Source organism: Tamandua tetradactyla, chromosome 8, assembly GCF_023851605.1.
Source record: "Tamandua tetradactyla isolate mTamTet1 chromosome 8, mTamTet1.pri, whole genome shotgun sequence".
Classification (NCBI taxonomy): domain Eukaryota; kingdom Metazoa; phylum Chordata; class Mammalia; order Pilosa; family Myrmecophagidae; genus Tamandua; species Tamandua tetradactyla.
Window position 1 is genome coordinate 23,595,981 of NC_135334.1, and position 19,943 is coordinate 23,615,923.

Below are 19,943 nucleotides of genomic sequence, written 5' to 3' on the forward strand. Positions count from 1 at the left end.
GTGGTTTGTGTGGTGTGCGAATAGATCTCAGTAAAATTGCATTTTAAAAAGAAGAAGAAGAGGAGGAGGAGGACGAGAGGCCAGGGGATTGGAGGAACCAGGAACCTGCCTCCCAAGGCCACCTCCCTGGCCAGGCTTTGACTAAGCAGAGGTGGCTGTGTATGAGGGCTTGCAGGGGGTGGGGGTGGGGGCCAGCGATGCTGCAGGAAAAGTAGCCCTGGGCACTATTGCCAATTCTCTGGCTTCTTAATAACATTTCATTCATTCACCTCTTTCCCTTTCTCTCAGGCGTAGAGGTAAAGAGACCTCTATGCATGGGTGGGGGTGGTGAGAGTGTGTGAAATTTGCCAGAGAGGAGCACACAGATGATTAACAAGAGGTTTGGAAAGTCCTCAGTCCTTAAATAGTTCAGTCTGCTGGTCAGACATGGGAATCCCCCTCCAACACCCTTGCATGCCTCTGTGGGAAGTGCCAGGACTGGCATGATAAGCGTTGGCTGGAAACAAACCCTTCCCCATTCCTATAAGACAGGATTGTTGAAATTACCCTTTCTGCTGCAGCCACGTTTCAGATTGTAATGGGTGCCCTGCTGGCAGTACTGCCAGCTGAGCCCTGTTCCAGGTTCAGGTGTCTTGATGCTAAAAGAATTTAGAGACAAGAGGGCCAGTAGGAGTAAGTAGTAAAGTTTATTAAAATGTGTGTGAGAGAGTATACGTTAAAGATGTGTTCAAGGGAGAACATGTGAGTGGGAGTGGGTTAGCTTGCTTTATAGGACGGTTTTTGCTGGGGGCAGGTTTTCATAGTAACCTGTGAACACTAGGGGCTTATATGGTTTGTATTAACCAGGTGCTTGCAGGGCTAGCTTTGTTTCAGGAAGAGATAACTATTACATATCCAAAATTACATATCCCAAATTTGTCTTTGGCCAGATGTTTAACAATCTTTAAAACCCCAGCCTTTCTATTGTTAACTAAGAGTTTGCTTCTGGCTCATGATTTTACAAACTTTTATGGTTTGGGGAGGTTTTGGGGCTTTAGGGAAAATTTTTTCCCCATGAAGTTTACAGCTGAAGTTTGCAATTTGCATTACTTTCTTTGGAACTAGATAAGAAGCTAGAGACTTGCAATTTTTTGTTAACTCTTTTTAAGGGCTGAATAGGAAACCAGGGACCTGCAATTGCCCATTAACTTTCAGAGCTGGTTAGGAAACTAGGAACTTACAGTTGTCCTATTCTATCCTTCAAGATAGTCCAGTTCTTTCCATTTCTTTATCTCCCACCCTAATGGAGACAGGTTTGAATCTCAATTGGTGAAGGCAGCTAGTCCACTCTCTCTTTACCTGTCCCTGTGTCCTTGCAGAACACAGCGCTTTGCTGGACAAGAAACTACTTTGCCATGTCATATACAGATTTGCAATCACATGGAGCCCCTAAAAAAAGAAACAAACAAACATGGAACTGTACAACATAAACAGTGAACCCTAATGTAAACTATGGCTACAGTTGATAGTAGTTAGTAATAATTATAATAATGATTTTACATCAATTTTGTTAATAATGGGTAAAACTGTGTGTGCTTTGGGGAGGGGATAACATAGGAACTGTACTTTGTGCATGATTTTTCTGTGAACCTGCAACTTCTCTCATAAAAATAAACACACACATATATTAAAGAGTTGGTAATAGATTTTTAAAAAAAGACACAATTATACTTCCCCTCAGTGAAGAGTCCTACCTGTACCTTGAGCTTTTAATTCACAGGAGGAGACAGATGTATACCCGAAGATTTTCATAGGGTATATCCTGAACAACATGTTTAATTCCACTTGCAAAGTGCAGTAATTTGCTATCATAGTCCACGTGCAAACAAGTCCTTTTGACTGTCTTATGGATTGTTGCAAAATCCAAGTCTTTTGGGTTGGGTGAATCTCTTCCTCCATTTGATCTCCTCCCTATTGGAAATGCCATTTGAAAAATTACGATATTGATGAAGTCTTTCTCAAATAGAATAAAAAGAATGACTTCAAATTTTTTTTTACTTGAACTTCAAAGTGGATGATGGTGACTATTGGTGTTACTTCAAACTATCTGAGCCTTAGATAACTGGCAAAACGGCAAAAAAAACACAACTTAGCTATTAAGCCCACTACCTCATCGAGCTGAATAGATGAAATAATAAATGTAAAAAACAGCAATAAAAATAAGGGCTCATTATATTTCCATTATAGAATATGTATCTTTTTTTTTATTAACGGAAAAAAAAAGGAATTAACACAACATTTAGAAATCATACCATTCTACATATGCACTCAGTAATTCTTAACATCATCACATAGATGCATGATCATCGTTTCTTAGTACATTTGCATCGGTTTAGAGGAACTAGCAACACAACAGAAAAAGATATAAAATGTTAATATAGAGAAAAGAAATAAAAGTAGTAATAATAGTAAAAAAAAAAAAAAAAAACCCTATAGCTCAGATGCAGCTTCATTCAGAGTTTTAACATGATTACTTTACAATTAGGTATTATTGTACTGTCCATTTTTGAGTTTTTGTATCTAATCCTGTTGCACAGTCTGTATCCCTTCAGCTTCAATTACCCATTATCTTACCCTGTTTCTAACTCCTGCTGGACTCTGTTACCAATGACATATTTCAAGTTTATTCTCGAATGTCCGTTCACATCAGTGGGACCATACAGTATTTTTCCTTTAGTTTTTAGCTGGACTCACTCAGCTTAATATTCTCTAGGTCCATCCATGTTATTACATGCTTCATAAGTTTATCTTGTCTTAAAGCTGCATAATATTCCATCGTATGTATATACCACAGTTTGTTTAGCCACTCTTCTGTTGATAGACATTTTGGCTGTTTCCATCTCTTTGCAATTGTAAATAACGCTGCTATAAACATTGGTGTGCAAATGTCCATTTGAGTTTTTGCCCTTAATTCCTTTGAGTAGATTCCCAGCAATGGTATTGCTGGGTCGTATGGCAATTCTATATTCAGCTTTTTGAAGAACCGCCAAACTGCCTTCCACAGTGGTTGCACCATTTGACATTCCCACCAACAGTGGATAAGTGTGCCTCTTTCTCCGCATCCTCTCCAGCACTTGTCATTTTCTGTTTTGTTGATAATGGCCGTTCTGGTGGGTGTGAGATGATATCTCAATGTGGTTTTGATTTGCATTTCTCTAATGGCCAGGGACATTGAGCATCTCTTCATGTGCCTTTTGGCCATTTATATTTCCTCCTCTGAGAGGTGTCTATTCAAGTCTTTTTCCCATTTTGTAATTGGGTTGGCTGTCTTTTTGTTGTTGAGTTGAACAATCTCATTATAAATTCTGGATACTAGACCTTTATCTGATATGTCGTTTCCAAATATTGTCTCCCATTGTGTAGGCTGTCTTTCTACTTTCTTGATGAAGTTCTTTGATGCACAAAAGTGTTTAATTTTGAGGAGTTCCCATTTATTTATTTCCTTCTTCAGTGCTCTTGCTTTAGGTTTAAGGTCCATAAAACTGCCTCCAATTGTAAGATTCATAAGATATCTCCCTACATTTTCCTCTAACTGTTTTATGGTCTTAGACCTAATGTTTAGATCTTTGATCCATTTTGAGTTAACTTTTGTGTAGGGTGTGAGATATTGGTCTTATTTCATTCTTTTGCATATGGATATCCAGTTCTCTAGGCACCATTTGTTGAAGAGACTGTTCTGTCCCAGGTGAGTTGGCTTGACTGCCTTATCAAAGATCAAATGTCCATAGATGAGAGGGTCTATATCTGAGCCCTCTATTCAATTCCATTGGTCGATATATCTATCTTTATGCCAATACCATGCTGTTTTGACCACTGTGGCTTCATAATATGCCTTAAAGTCAGGCAGTGCAAGACCTCCAGCTTCGTTTTTTTTCCTCAAGATGTTTTTAGCAATTCGGGGCACCCTGCCCTTCCAGATAAATTTGCTTATTGGTTTTTCTATTTCTGAAAAATAAGTTGTTGGGATTTTGATTGGTATTGCATTGAATCTGTAAATCAATTTAGGTAGGATTGACATCTTAACTATATTTAGTCTTCCAATCCATGAACACGGTATGCCCTTCCATCTATTTAGGTATTCTGTGATTTCTTTTAACAGTTTTTTGTAGTTTTCTTTATATAGGTTTTTTGTCTCTTTAGTTAAATTTATTCCTAGGTATTTTATTCTTTTAGTTGCAATTGTAAATGGGATTCGTTTCTTGATTTCCCCCTCAGCTTGTTCATTGCTAGTGTATAGAAATGCTACAGATTTTTGAATGTTGATCTTGTAACCTGCTACTTTGCTGTACTCATTTATTAGCTCTAGTAGTTTTGTTGTGGATTTTTCCGGGTTTTCGACGTATAGTATCATATCGTCTGCAAACAGTGATAGTTTTACTTCTTCCTTTCCAGTTTTGATGCCTTGTATTTCTTTTTCTTGTCTAATTGCTCTGGCTAGAACCTCCAACACAATGTTGAATAATAGTGGTGATAGTGGACATCCATGTCTTGTTCCTGATCTTAGGGGGAAGTTTTCAATTTTTCCCCATTGAGGATGATATTAGCTGTGGGTTTTTCATATATTCCCTCTATCATTTTAAGGAAGTTCCCTTGTATTCCTATCTTTTGAAGTGTTTTCAACAGGAAAGGATGTTGAATCTTGTCAAATACCTTCTCTGCATCAATTGAGATGATCATGTGATTTTTCTGCTTTGATTTGTTGATATGGTGTATTACATTAATTGATTTTCTTATGTTGAACCATCCTTGCATACCTGGGATGAATCCTACTTGGTCATGATGTATAATTCTTTTAATGTGTTGTTGGATACGATTTGCTAGAATTTTATTGAGGATTTTTGCATCTATATTCATTAGAGAGATTGGCCTGTAGTTTTCTATTTTTGTAATATCTTTGCCTGGTTTTGGTATGAGGGTGATGTTGGCTTCATAGAATGTATTAGGTAGTTTTCCCTCCACTTTGATCTTTTTGAAGAGTTTGAGGAGACTTGGTACTAATTCTTTCTGGAATGTTTGATAGAATTCACATGTGAAGCCGTCTGGTCCTGGACTTTTCTTTATAGGAAGCTTTTGAATGACTGATTCAATTTCTTTACTTGTGATTTGTTTGTTGAGGTCATCTATGTCTTCTTGAGTCAAAGTTGGTTGTTCATGTCTTTCCAGGAACCCGTCCATTTCATCTAAATTGTTGTATTTATGAGCGTAAAGTTGTTCATAGTATCCTGTTGTTACCTCCTTTATTTCTGTGAGGTCAGTAGTTATGTCTCCTCTTCCATTTCTGATCTTATTTATTTGCATCCTCTCTCTTCTTCTTTTTGTCAATCTTGCGAAGGGCCCATCAATCTTATTGATTTTATCATAGAACCAACTTCTGGTCTTATTCATTTTCTCTATTGTTTTCATGTTTTCAATTTCATTTATTTGTGCTCTAATCTTTGTTATTTCTTTCCTTTTGCTTGCTTTGGGATTAGTTTGCTGTTCTTTCTCCAGTTCTTCCAAGTGGACAGTTAATGCCTGCATTTTTGCCTTTTCTTCTTTTCTGATATAGGCATTTAGGGCAATAAATTTCCCTCTTAGCACTGCCTTTGCTGTGTCCCATAAGTTTTGAAATGCTGTGTCTTCATTTTCATTCGCCTCGAGGTATTTGCTAATTTCTCTAGCAATTTCTTCTTTGACCCTGTCGTTGTTTAAGAGTGTGTTATTGAGGCTCCACGTATTTGTGAATTTTCTGGCACTCCGCCTATTATTGATTTCCAACTTCATTCCTTTATGATCTGAGAAAGTGTTGTGTATGATTTCAATCTTTTTAAATTTGTTAAGACTTGCTTTGTGACCCAGCATATGGTCTATCTTTGAGAATGATCCATGAGCACTTGAGAAAAAGGTGTATCCTGCTGATGTGGGATGTAATGTACTGTAAATGTCTGTTAAGTCTAGCTCATTTATAGTAATATTCAGATTCTCTCCCCTTCATTTTTAAAGGACAATTTGTCTGGATATAGAATTCTTAGTTGGCAGTTTTTCTCTTTTAGAATCTTAAATTATCATACATCTGCCTTCTGCCTCCATGGTTTTTGCTGAGAAATCCACACAGTCTTATTGGGCTTCCTTTGTTGTGATGGTTGTTATTCTCTCACTGCTTTCAAAATTCTCTCTTTCTCCTTGACATCTGACAATCTGATTAGTAAGTGTCTTGGAGTATGTCTATTTGGATCCATCTGTTTGGGGTACACTGCACTTCTTGGATCTGTAATTTTATATCTTTCATAAGAGATGGGAAATTTTCAGTGATAATTTTCTCTATTAGTCATTCTCCTTTCCCCTTGTCTTCTTCTTCTGCTGGGACACCCACAGCAGGTATATTTGTGCACTTTATATTGTCATTCAATTCCCTGAGACCCTGCTCATATTTTTCTATTCTCTTCCCTAAATTTTCTTGTATATAAGATTTCAGATGTTGTTCTAGTTTACTAGCTGCTGTAATGTGATATACCAGAACTGGAACCGCTTTTTAAAGGGGGAATTTAATAAGTTGCTGGTTTACAGTTCTAAGGCCATGGAAATGTCCAAAAACAAGTCTATCAAAATGTTTGTTTGGCATCCATGCAAAGACACCTGAGTTTAAGAAGGCTGATTAAGTTTAGGGTTGCTCTCTCCACTGGAAAGGCACATGGTGATCAGGGCAATGTCTACGAGCTTTCTCTCCAGGACTTTTGCTTCATGAAGCTCTCTGGCAGCCGTCTTCTTCATCTCCAAACGTCACTGGCTGGTGGACTCTATGGTTCTCTCATCATTCTGATCTGGTTCTGCAGTGCTCTCCTTGTCCTCAAAAAGAACTCTCATTAAATGTCTCCCCTTTTATAGGATTCCATTAAACTAATCAAGACCCACGTAGAATGGGTGGAGACACATCTCCATCCAATCAAGTTTAATACCCACAATTGATTGAGTCACATCTCCGTGGAGATAACCTAATCAGGCTTCAAACCTATAGTACTGAATAGAGATTAGAAGAAATCATTGCTCTCACAAGACTGATTAGGATTCAAACTTGGCTTTTCTAGGATACATGAATCCTTTCAAACTGGCACACACGTCCAGTCCTCTAGTTCACTAATCCTTTCTTCTGCCTCTTCAAATCTATTGTAATAGATTTCCTTTGTTTTTTCATCTCTTCTCTAGTGCTTTCATTCCCATAAGTTCTGTGACTTGTTTTTTCAAACTTTTGATGTCTTCTTTTTGTTCGTCCAATGTCTTCCTTATGTCCTCCTTCAACTTCTTGATTTTATTTTTGATTAGATTTTCCATATCTGTTTGAACATCCCAAATTAGTTGTGTCAACTCCTGTATCTCATTTGAATTGTTGGTTTGTTCCTTCAACTGGGCCATATCTTCAATTTTCCTAGTATGACTCATTATTTTTTGCTAGTATCTAGGCATTTGACTTCTTTAATTAGTTTATTCTGGAAGTTGTTTTCACTCCCTTACCTAGGATTTTCTTGCTGTATGGTATTGTTCTCTATCTGTTCTTTGACATTCAGTTCAACTTATTCTAGCCTCTAGCATAGGCTCTGTTTAACTGATCAGAATTTTTCAGCTCTTGTTTGTCTTTTTCTTGCCTGGTCTATATGAAGCCTTTTTTTTTTTTTGAGGAGGAACTCCTCAACTATTATAGACCCCAGTCAGATTTTCCCAGGCTCTACTGGCCTCCTCTCAGGCAGAAAGAGTTGCCAGTATCAGTTTTCCCTGAGGGTGAGACCCAGCAGGTTGTCAGATTTCCTAAAAAGCCTGTAGACTCTGCATTTCCTGTGCTGTCCAGCATGTGGTGCTTGTCTCCCCATGGCTTTCCACCAAAGTGAAGTGATGTGCATTTTAATTTCAGCAGACTCTCTCTGTCAGAGGCATGGTTGAGAAAGAGGTGAGCTGTAGGTTGGCATGAATTGCTTCAGTTTTCCAGTCCCTGGGGCCTAAATTCCTTGAAGGGGGAATTCCACTTGAGCTGGGCCCCACCTTTCTCTTGGGGAAGACACAACCTTTAGGGAATTAAATTCCTTTCACCTGAGTTGTTACTTTGTCTCTCAGACAAGCTTAGTACTGCTCTTGCCTGGGGCACTGCTGGAGACTGAGAAGGCTTCCAGTTCTATCTAATGAGCTGTTAAGGAGTAGAAAAAAAGATGAAAACCTTTTCAGAGTCGGACCCCCGCTCCTCGGGTTTGCCAATTGAGATAAATTTGGTTATGGCTCTATGTATCTCCAGGCTGTATGTGCCCCCTTCTCTTGAGGTCCAGCCTTTTGAAATATTTTGTGTTGTCTGAACCAAAAAGGCTTTATTTTTTTTTCCCATCAGCCTTGCCCCGTCTCTGCCAGAGCAAAAATTCCTAGTACCTGTAGTGCTTATTCCAGGTTTATCTGCACTAGGGGCCTATTTTCAGTAGTCAGAATTTGTTAATTAATTCTGCAAGAGGAGCTTGGTTGAGCAAAGCCCTTTATGCTAGTAAAGTCTGTCTCCCTTTCCCTCAGGGAACCAGCGTGCCATGCCCATTAGGGAGGAGTGCCAGCTTCCACGGCTTGGGGGACTTGCAGTTCTGTGTGGGGTCTCAGCAGGTCCATCTGGCCCAGACTGTTGTACATTATGTGTCTGGTCACTGATGTAACCCCAACAGTTGTTCTGTACTGTTCCTGGCTAGTTACTAGCTGCTTTGGAGGATGAACTAAATTCCACACCTCACTAAGCCACCATTTTGCCTCACCCAAGAAAGCCTTCTTGACCAAAAGGGGGAAGAGAGAAATGAGACAAAGTTTCAGGGCTGAGAGAGTTCAAGCAGAGTCGAGAGGTTGTCCTGGAAGTTATTCTTATGCATTATATAGATATCCCTTTTTAGTTTATGCTGTGATGGAGTGACTGGATGGAAGTACCTGAAACTGTTCAGCTATATTCCAGTAGCCTTGATTCTTTTTTTTAATGTTTTTTTTAAATTTATGATACATAACCACATACAAACACAAACATTTTTACCATATGATCATTCTGTTCTTGTTAAATAATCAATAACTCACAATATCATCTCATAGTTGTATATTCATTATCATGACATTTCTTAGAACATTTGCATCAGTTCAGAAAAAGAAATAAAAAGTAAACAGAAAAAAATTCATACATACCATACACCTTACCCCTCCCTTTCATTGATCACTAATATTTCAATTTACTAAATTTATTTTCACATTTGTTCCCCCTATTATTTATTTATTTTTAATCTATATGTTTTACTCGTCTGTTGATAAGGTAGATAAAAGGAGCATCAGACACAAGGTTTTCATAATCACACAGTCACATTGTGGAAGCTGTATCATTATACAGTCATCTTCAAGAAACATGGCTACTGGAGCACAGCTAGTAGCCTTGATTCTCGAAGGCAATTGTATAAAGATATAACTTTTACAATGTGATTGTGTGATTGTGGAAGCCTTGTGTCTGATGCTCCTTTTATCTAGGGTATAGACAGGTGAGTTAAAAATATGGAAAATAAATAAATAAATAAATAAATAAATAAATAAATGATGGGGGGATAAGAGGTAAAATAAATTGAGCAGATGGAAATATTAGTGGTCAATAAGTGGGAGGAGTAAGGGGTATGGTATGTATGAGTTTTTTCTTTTTTCTTTTTCTGGAGTGATGCAAATGTTCTTAAAATAATTATGGTGATGAATACACAACTATGTGATGAGACTGTGAGCCATTGATTGTACACTATGTGTAGCTGTATGTTTGTGAATATTTATCAAAAAAAAAAATTTTTTTTTTAAAGTCATTGCCCAGTGTGCTGGTTTGAAAGGATTACATACCCTAGAAAAGCCATGTTTTAATCCTGATCCATCTTGTGGAGACAGCCCTTTCTCTTAATCCCTATCCAGCACTATAGGTTCTAAAGTTGATTAGATTATCTCCATGGAGATATGACTCACCCAATTGTGGGTATAACATTTGATTAGAGGGAAATCTGACTCTACCCATTCCAGGTGTGGTCTTGATTGGTTTACTGGAATCCTTTAAAAGAGGGGGCATTTTGGAAAAAGTTTCAGAGACATGGGAGAGCCATGAGAACCATGATAGCTCACATAGCCAGAGACCTTTGGAGATGAAGAAAGAAAATGCCCCCCTGGGAGCTTCATGAAACAAGAAGCCTAGAGAGAAAGCTAGCAGATGCCACTATGTTCACCATGTGCCTTTCCAACTGAGAGAGAAACCCTGAACTTCATCAGCCTTCTTGAACCAAGGTATCTTTCCCTGGATGCTTTATATTGGAATATCTATAACCTTGCTTTAATTTGGACATTATCATAGGCATAGAACTGTAAACTTGCAGCTTAATAAATTTTCCTCCCTTTAAGCCATTCTGTTTCTGGTATATCACATTCTGGCAACTAGCAAACTAGAACACCCATATAATCCTGAAGATTGAGAGCATGATCAAATGGGAGGGAGGAGGTATAATTGAGAAATTAGGATTTAACAATGATTATGACTACTGACTTACTATATGGATATTTCTTTTTAGTTCCTAGTGTATTAGAATAGCTAGACAGAAATACCTGAAATTGTTGAATTGTAACCCAGCAGTCTTGATCTTTGATTGTTTAACTACATAGCTTTTATTGTGTGATGGTATGATTGTAAAAACCTGTGACTGACACTCCCGTTTCCATTTTATAGGTAGATGAGTAATAAAATAAAATAAAATAAAGACAAAAATAATAATGGGGGAATAAGGGATATGGGATGTTTGTGGGGATTTTTTTCTTTTTCTTTTTTGTTTTTTTCTTGGAAAAATGATATTGTTCTAAAATTGATTGTGGTGAAGAATACACAACTATACAATGATACTATGAGCCATTGGTCACAAACTTTGGGTGGATTATATGTTATGTGAAATATCTCAGTAAAATTGCATTAAAAATGAGTATTTAAACATAATTGGAATTAAATAATAATGAGGACACTACATATCAAACTAAAGTGTGGTTTCCAATAAAATTGTTAAAAATTAGTGGGCTAGGGGTGCATGGATAGTTCAGTGGTAGAATACTCACCTTCCATGCGGAAGACCCAGGTTTGATTCCCAGACTACTCACTTAAAAAAAAAAAGTTAATAGGCTAGGTAACCAACTTAAGAACTTTGAAAAATAACAACTGAATGAACCTAAAAAAGAAGGTCATACCTGAACAATGGTATGCTGGTTTGAATCTGTGGTGGACCCCAGAAAACCATGTCCTTTAATTCTTCTTCAGTATTACTAGGTAGGAGCATTTTGATTGTTCCCATGGAGATGTGATCCACCCAGTTGTGGGTGGTAACTCTTGATTAGATGATTTCCATGGAGGTGTGTCTCCATCCATTTGGGTGAGCCTTGATTGGATTACTGGAATCCTATAAAGGAGGAAACATGTTGGAGAAAACTAGAGATTCAGAGAGAGCAGAGAATGCTGCAGCACCATTAAGCAGAGAGTCCACCAGCCAGTGACCTTTGGAGATGAAGAAGGAAAATGCCTCCTGGGGAATTTCATGAAACAGGAAGCCAGGAGAGAAACCTAGCAGATGCTGCCGTGTTTGCCACGTGCCCTTTCAGTCAAGAGAGAAACTCTGACTGTGTTCCCCATGTGCCTTTCCACTTGAGAGAGAAACCCTGAACTTCATTGGCCTTCTTGGAAAAAGGTTTCTTTCCCTGGATGCCTTAGATTGGACATTTCTATAGACTTGCTTTAATTAGGACATTTTCTCAGCTTTAGAACTGTAAACTAGCAACTTATTAAATTCCCCTTTTAAAAGCCATTCCGTTTCTGGTATATTGCATCCTGGCAGCTAGCAAACTAGAACAAATGGAAATAATATAGTTGAGAGCAGATATTAAAGAAATAATAGAGAAGTTCAACAAAGTCAGAAGTTATTTTTCTGAAAAGCATAACCAAATTGACTAATTTTTGGTAAAAAGGATCAATAAAGAAGAGAGAAGGCCCAAATACATATATTAGGAATATAAATGGAGGGCTACAGAGATTTAATTGATTTTTCAGGGATTTAAATTATGAGAAGGCTATTACACATGTTCTAATAAATTTTAAAAATTTAGATAAAATTAATAAATTCCTTGAAAAATATCACTTCCCAAAACTGACATAAGAGAAAATATAAAAGCTATGTTCTCCTTAAACTATTAAAGTAATTTGCAGTGGTTTAAAATCTTACCCTTCCTTCCAAAAATACACAACATGGCCAGACTGTTTTACAGGGGAACGCTATCAAACTTTCAAGGACAGATTATTTCTAGCTCATACAAATTCTTCTACTAAAGAAAAAAAGAGGGGATCCTTTCCAACTCATCCTTTGAAGCAAAAGCATGTGGAGATCAAAACAGTACAAGAATGAAGATTTTAGCCCTAATCCACTTACGAATATAGATGTAAACATCCTATAGCAAATATTGGCATGCTATAAAAAAGTATATAAAAGATAATACACCATGATGTTGATTTATCCTAGGAATAAATTCAACTAAAGTTTGATACTAAAAATCTTTAAATGTCATTCACTATATTAACAGATTAAAAGAGAAAAACCATAATCATATGAAAAAATGCAAAAATAACATTTAACAAAATGAATTTAAAACTCTGAACAACAAAATCTGCCCTCATATAGAAATAAAAGTGACAGTATGTGAGGCTGTATTCACAACAGCATTGTTTGTAATAGCAAAACCAGACACAAGGGAAATAATCATCCAGAGGAAGTGTCTAAATAAACTATGAGGCTTACATGGAATATTATGTGGTCATGAAAAATAACTCATTATATCTACACCAGTCAATTTGGAAGGATTTCCAGAAACTGCTCTTTTTTTTTCAATTGAACAGAAGAGTTATTGAGCTGACATGAAATGCAGTATATTTAAGAAATGTTCCTCCCCAAATTTATCAGTTCCCTCCTCCCACCCCAGAATTAATGCATGTTATGTTTCTCTTAGACTGGGAGCCCATCTTATATTTCATTGGTTTCCGTCTAATCCATGATAGTGTAGTGGTAGGCTTTTTCTGAAGCTTAGAATCTTCTTAAAAAGTGGCAGGTAGAAGAGTGATGGCAGTCGCAGGTAAGAGAACATTTGCCCCCTTTCCTCTATCCTCAGGGCCTTAAGGTGATTGACTATGCCTCAAAGAATAAATAAAAATCCTTTATGTTCTTCACAGGATGTTCAGTGGTTGACTCTGTGGCCTCAGTGGCTTCATCCTCAAAGATGGAAGTGGTTAACTGCATATCAAGAAAGAAATCTATGGCCTCAGTGACTTTGTCCTCCAAGCTGGAGGTGGTTGAAACCTATTAGGAAAGAAATCTGGGATTTGGGTGGGGGAAAGCCACAGCCATGGCAAACAGGGCAGAGAAAAGCAGTGCCTTCCTAAACCTGGTGCCCACAAGGGTGGCTGGAGCTGAGCAGAGGGAGGCAGACAGGGGGCAAGCACCCATGTGTCCACAATCTGCTCTTAAGTAAGAAGAGCAAGGTAGACTCCAGTAAAGTAATCAAGACCCACCTTGAATTGGTGGAATCATATCTCCATCTAATCAAAAGTTCACACCCACAATTAGGTGTTTCACATCTCTATAGAAACAACCTAATCAAGAGATTCCATCCTAAACAATAGGTCTGGCCCCACAAAATTGGATTAGAATTGAAAGAACATGGCTTTTCTGGGGTACATAATAATTTCAAATCAGCACACCCTGCTACTCCTGTTCTACCCAATCTAGGATGAGATGTGACTTTCCTATATCAAGGCCCTTACTTGTGGACAATTCTTCAAGTCTCATCTGCAGTAGCTTAGCATTCCCTTTAAGTGCCAATTGCTAGCTACCTTCTTTCAGAAGAGATTTGCTTATATTGGCACTCTCTTGTAAAATACTATTAGTTGTGTATTATTCCAGGAATGGATTCTCTTTCCATTTGTCTGAACTTGCAGCTTTCTTTTCCTCTTTTATCAGAGCATTTTATGTTCTGGCCAACTGTCTTGTAGAGATAAGGGGAATAAAAAATTTTCCTTTAAGTAGAAAGAGAAACTCCTTTATTAGAGTTCTGGTTGTGCCCCAGTAAACAGACACCCAGATAGTTTCTGTTTAAGAGCAGGCAACACGCTCTCTGGCTGTGACATGCCATGTGCATCTTCTCTAGATGGTGAGCTTCCTGAGGGCAAGAGCTGAGTCTAATTTATCTTGGTATCTCCTGCAATATCTAGCACAATGTCATCCTCACAGTGAGTTAATTCAGTATCAATTTATTTAATCCCCATGGTCCAGATAATTTCCTAGGTGCTGGGGATACAAAACAGATACAATTTCTGCTCTGATGGAAACTACTTGTTACTACTGGTGAAGACTCCATTGTGTTGAGGATTATAAAAAAGGAAGTAAAAGTTTCTAAGGTTGAGATGAGGAGCTAACTAAATTGTAGAATCAAGGAAATCACATTTAAGAATGATGAGTAGAACACCACAACCAAGCGGGGTTTATACCAGGGATGCAAGGGTGGTTCAAAATTATCATTGTAATATAGCACATTAAAACTCAAAAGGGAAAAATCACATGATCATCTTGAATGATGCTGAAAAATTATTAAACAAATTCATCTTTTTCTAATAAAAACATTTCAGAAAGTAGGAATCAAAAGAAACTTCCTCAATATGATAAAAGACATATATGAAAAACCCATAGCCAGCACTGTACTAAGTGGTATGAGACTGAAAGCTTTCCCCCTAAGATTGGGAACAAGATTAGGATGCCCTGTGTCACCACTATTATTAATATGGTACTAGAAATTCTAGCTGGAGCAATCAGGCAAGAAAAAGAAATAAAAGGCATCCAAAAGGGAAAGGAATTCTTAAAACTTTCATTATTTGCAGATGACATACTATACTTGAAAAATTCTGAGAAATCTGTGACAAAGCTTCTTGAGCTAATAAACAAATTCAGCAAAGCGGCAGGGTATAAGATTAATATGCAAAAATCAGTAATGTTTCTATACACAAGCAATTACCTAACTGAGGATACAAGGAAAAATTCCATTCAAAATAACAACTAAAAGATTCTAGTTGTCTAGGAATAAACTCAATGGGGATGTAAAAGACCTGTATACAGAAAACTGCATAACATTGCTAAAAGAATCAAAGAAGATCTAAATAAGTGGAAATATATTGCCTGTTCATGGATAGGACACTTAAATGTCGCTAAGATGTCCAATCTACCCAAATTGATATACAGATTCAACATAATACCAATAAAAATTCCAAAAACCTATATTGAAGACTTGGAAAAGCTAGTTACCAAATTCATCAGGAAGGGAAAGAGACCTCAAATAGCTAAAAATATTCTTTTAAAAAAAAGAAGCTTTTTTTTTTTATTGTATAGCCAAAATGGAAAGGAAAAGACTCATATCAATATTGTCGTTATTGGATGTGAAGATTCAGGCAAGTCCACCACGACTGGCCATCTGATCTATACATGTGGTGGAATCAACAGAAGAACAATTGGAAATTTTTTCAAGGAGGCTGCTGAGATGGGAAAGGGGTCTTCAAAGTATGCCTGGGCCTTGGATAAACTAAAAGCTGAATGTGAGCATGGTATCACAATTGATATCCTGTGGAAATTTGAGACCAGCAAGTATTATATGACTATCATTGATGCCCCAGGACACAGAGACTTTATTAAAACATGATTACAGGCACATCTCATGCTGACTGTGCTGACCTGATTGTTGCTGCTGGTGCTGATGAATTTGAAGCTGGTATATCCAAGAATGGGCAGACCCAAGAGTATGCCCTACTTGCTTACACATTGGGTGTGAAACAACTAACAGTTGGTATTCACAAAATGGATTCCACTGAAGTACCTTATAATCAGAAGAGATGTGAGGAAATTGTTAAGGAAGTCAGCACCTTAGTTAAGAAAATTGGTTACAACCCTGACACATTGGCATGTATGCCAATTTCTGGTTGGAATGGTGACAACATGCTGGAGCCAAGGGCTAAAATGCCTTCGTCCAAGGAACGGAAAATCACCTGTAAGGATAGCAATGCCAGCAGAACAATGCTGCTTGATTGCATCCTGCCACCTACTCGTCCAACTGAGAAGCCCTTGCATCCACCTCTTTAGGATGTCTACAAAATTGGTGGTATTGGTACTGTGCTTATGGCTGAGTGGAGCCAGCTGTTCTCAAACTGGGCATGGTAGTCACCTTTGCTCCAGTCAGCATTACAAATGAAGTCAAGTCTGTTGAAATGCACCATGAAGCTTTGAGTGAAGCTCTTCCTGGAGACAATGTGGGCTTCAATGTCAAGAACATATCTGTAAAAGATGTTTGTCGTGGCAATGTGGCTGATGACAGCAAAAATGATAATCTATCAAAAGTTTCCACCTACAAAATTGAATCAGGATTAAAAGAAACAGCTTCCCCCACAAGATAGGATCAGGATTAAAACATGGCTTTTTTGGGATTCATAAGAGCTTCAAACTGGTACAAACTTCCAGATGGGTTCCTAGGCCAGATAAGACCTGAAACCCAGAGGTGCCAGCCTCTCCAGAACATCAACTAGTTCCATCCCCCATCCCATATTATTGACAGCCCTTTCCATTATGAAAAAGTGAGAATGGGTATAACCCATTTACTCCTAAAGATTGGGGAAGATCAAAGAAGGAGGTAGAGTTATAACAGAGAAGACAGAATTTAACAAATGAACGTGACTACTGAATCATTATATTGATATTTCTTTTAGTATTCAGTGTCTTAGAGCAGCTAGAAGGAAAAACCTAAAATTGTGGAACTGTAACCCATACAAAACTCTGAAATCTGTTCTATAAGTAATTGTTGTGGTGTGCTTTGAAATTTATTGCTTTTTTGGTATGTATCTTATTTCTCAGACCATGCACACACACACCCCTGCCCCCCCAAATAAAAGAATGATGAGTTGGAATTAGCCAGTCAAGGGATGAGGCAAGAAGTTAAAAAAATAGAAATGTGTCAGAAAGAAGGACCAATGGGAAAAAAAATAGCAGAAAGTGGATAATTGTTGAAGTTGAAAGTAGGGAAATACGGTAATCATTGTTGTTCTAGTTTGCTAGCTGCCAGAATATAATATACCAGAAGCGGAATGGCTTTTAAAAAGGGGAATTTAATAAGTTGTTAGTTTACAGTTCTAAGGCTGAGAAAATGTCCCAATTAAAACAAATCTATAGAAATGTCCAATCAAAGGCATCCAGAGAAAGATTCCTTGGTTCAAGAAGACCAATGAAGTTCACAGTTTCTCTTTTATCTGGAAGGGTACATAGCGAACACAGTCAGAATTTCTCTCTCATCTGGAAAGGCACAGGGTGAACATGGTGTCATCTGTTAGCTCCTTTTCCTGGCTTCCTGTTTCATCATGCTCCCCAGGAGGCATTTTCCTTCTTCATCTCCAAAGGTCGCTGGCTGGTGGACTCCGCTTCTTGTGGCTACATCATCCTGCTCTGCTCTTTCTGAATCTTATTCTCCAAAATGTTTCCTCTTTTATAGGACTTCAGAAACTAATCAAGATCCACCCAAATGAGTGGAGACATGTTGTCACCTAATCCAGCCTAACAACCACTCTCGATTACATCACATCTCCAGGAAGATGATCTAATTACAGTTTCAAGCATACAATGCTGAATAGGGATGAGAAGAAATGGCTGCCTTTACAAAATGGATTAGGATTAAAATATAGCTTTTCTAGAGGACATGCATCCTTTGAAACCAGCACAATTATACTATTCTTTTTATATTTCTATGTTTGAAAATTTCCATGATAAAAAGTTAAACAAGTGGTTTTTCCAGATTAGTGTGATGCCTGGGTGAACCTCAGAGTGATTTGAACAGTGAATAAAGAAGTATTTGCAAAGTCCCCTTGGGGGAATGGGGAGAAAGGGAGAAAAATTAAACTTCCCCATTTGGAGAATTCCTGGTATTCTCAAAAGCAATGGGGACAACCAAATCAATAGCCCTCAATCTGGGGCTTACCCCTATGAAATATATTCCTGCAAAGGACAGGCTAAGCCTATTTAAAATTATGTCTAAGAGTCACCCCCAGAGGATCTCTTTTGTTGCTCAGATGTAGCCTCTCTCTCTCTAAGCTGATATGGCAAGCAAACTCACCGCTGTCCCCCCTCTCTATGTGGGACATGACTCCCAGGGGTGTAAACATCCTTGGATGAATTGGGACTCGGCATCAAGGGATTAAGAAAACTTTCTTGACCAAAAGGGGAAAGAGAGAAATGAGACAAAATAAAGTGTTAGTGGCTTCTCTATTGAGAAATAGAGAAGTTAAATAACTTGATAAGTGAATTGGACCCAACAGACACATATAGGTAGTTACAACCCAAAACACCAGGTTATACATTCTTCTCCATTGCTCATGGAACATTCTCCAGGATAAATCATGTGCTGGGGCACAAAACAGGTCTTTATAAATATAAAAACATTGAAATTATTCAAAGCACTTTCTTTGATAACAATGGAATGAAGCTGGAAATCAATAACCACTGAAGAACAAGAACTTTCACAAATATTTGGAGATTAAATAACACTCTTCAACAATGAGTGGGTCAAAGAAGAAATTTCTAGAGAAATCAGTAGCTAACTGGAGATGAATGAAAGCAAGAATACACTATATTAGAGTTTATGGGATGCAGCAAAGGCTGTGCTAAGAGAGAAATGTATTATATTAAAAAGAAGAAAGGGCAAAAATTGAGGACTTAACTGCTCACCTGGAGGAACTCAAGGAACAACAGCAAACTAACCCCAAAGCAAATAGAAGAAGAGAAATGATGAAGATTAAAGCAGAATTAAATGAATGGGAGAACAAAAGAACAATAGAAAGAATAAATAAAACGGAAAGTTGGTTCTTCAATAAAATCAATGAACCACTTGCAAGGCTGTCAAAGAAAAAAAGAGAGAGGATGCAAATAAACCAAATCAGAAATGAGAGGGAGGTCATTTACCACAGACAGTGAAGAAAATTTTAAAAAACCATAAGAGGATACTATAAAAAGCTATATGCCAACAAACAAGACAACTCAGAAGAAATAGACAAACTCCTGGAAACACACAAACAAGCCATACTGACTCAAGAAGAAATAGAAGATCTCAACAAACGATCACAAGTAAAGAGATTCAATCAGTCATCAAAAATCTTCCCACAAATAAAAGTTTAGGGCCAGAAGCTTTACAGGGGAATTTTATCAAACATTCCAAAAAGAACTAACAACAATTTTGCTCAAACTTTTCCAAAAAATTGAGGAATAAAGAGCACTACCTAACATCACTTTAATACCAAAAGCAGGTAAAGATGCTACAAGAAAGGAAAACTATGGACTAATCTCCCTAATGAACATAGATTCAAAAATTCTCAACAAAATATTAGCAAGTTGAATCCAACAGTACATTAAGAGAATTATACACCACAACCAAGTGGTGTTTATACCAGGAATGCAAGGATGGTTCAACACAAGATAATCATTTAATGTAATACAGCACATTAACAAATCAAAAAGGAAAAATCATATGATCATCTTGATTGATGCTGAAAAGGTATTCAACATCCTTTCCTGATAAAAACATTTCAAAAGGTAGAAATAAAAGGAAACTTCCTCAATATGATAAAAGGCATGTACGAAAAATCTATAGCCAGCATTGTACTCACTGGTGAGAGGTTGAAAGCTTTCCCCATAAGGTCGAGAATGAGACAAGGATGCTCTCTGTCACCACTATTGTTCAACATTGTACTAGAAGTTCTAGTGAGAGCAATCAGGCAGGAAAAAGAAATAAAAGGCATCCAAATCGGAAAGGAAGAA

General features: G+C 37.6%; 1 pseudogene; it reads left to right on the forward strand.

Annotated features, from left to right (window-relative positions):
• The window catches only part of LOC143645040 (elongation factor 1-alpha 1 pseudogene), a 32,922-nt pseudogene extending 16,379 nt beyond the window's left edge, over positions 1-16,543 (forward strand).
• Positions 16,544-19,943: the final 3,400 nt, after the last annotated feature.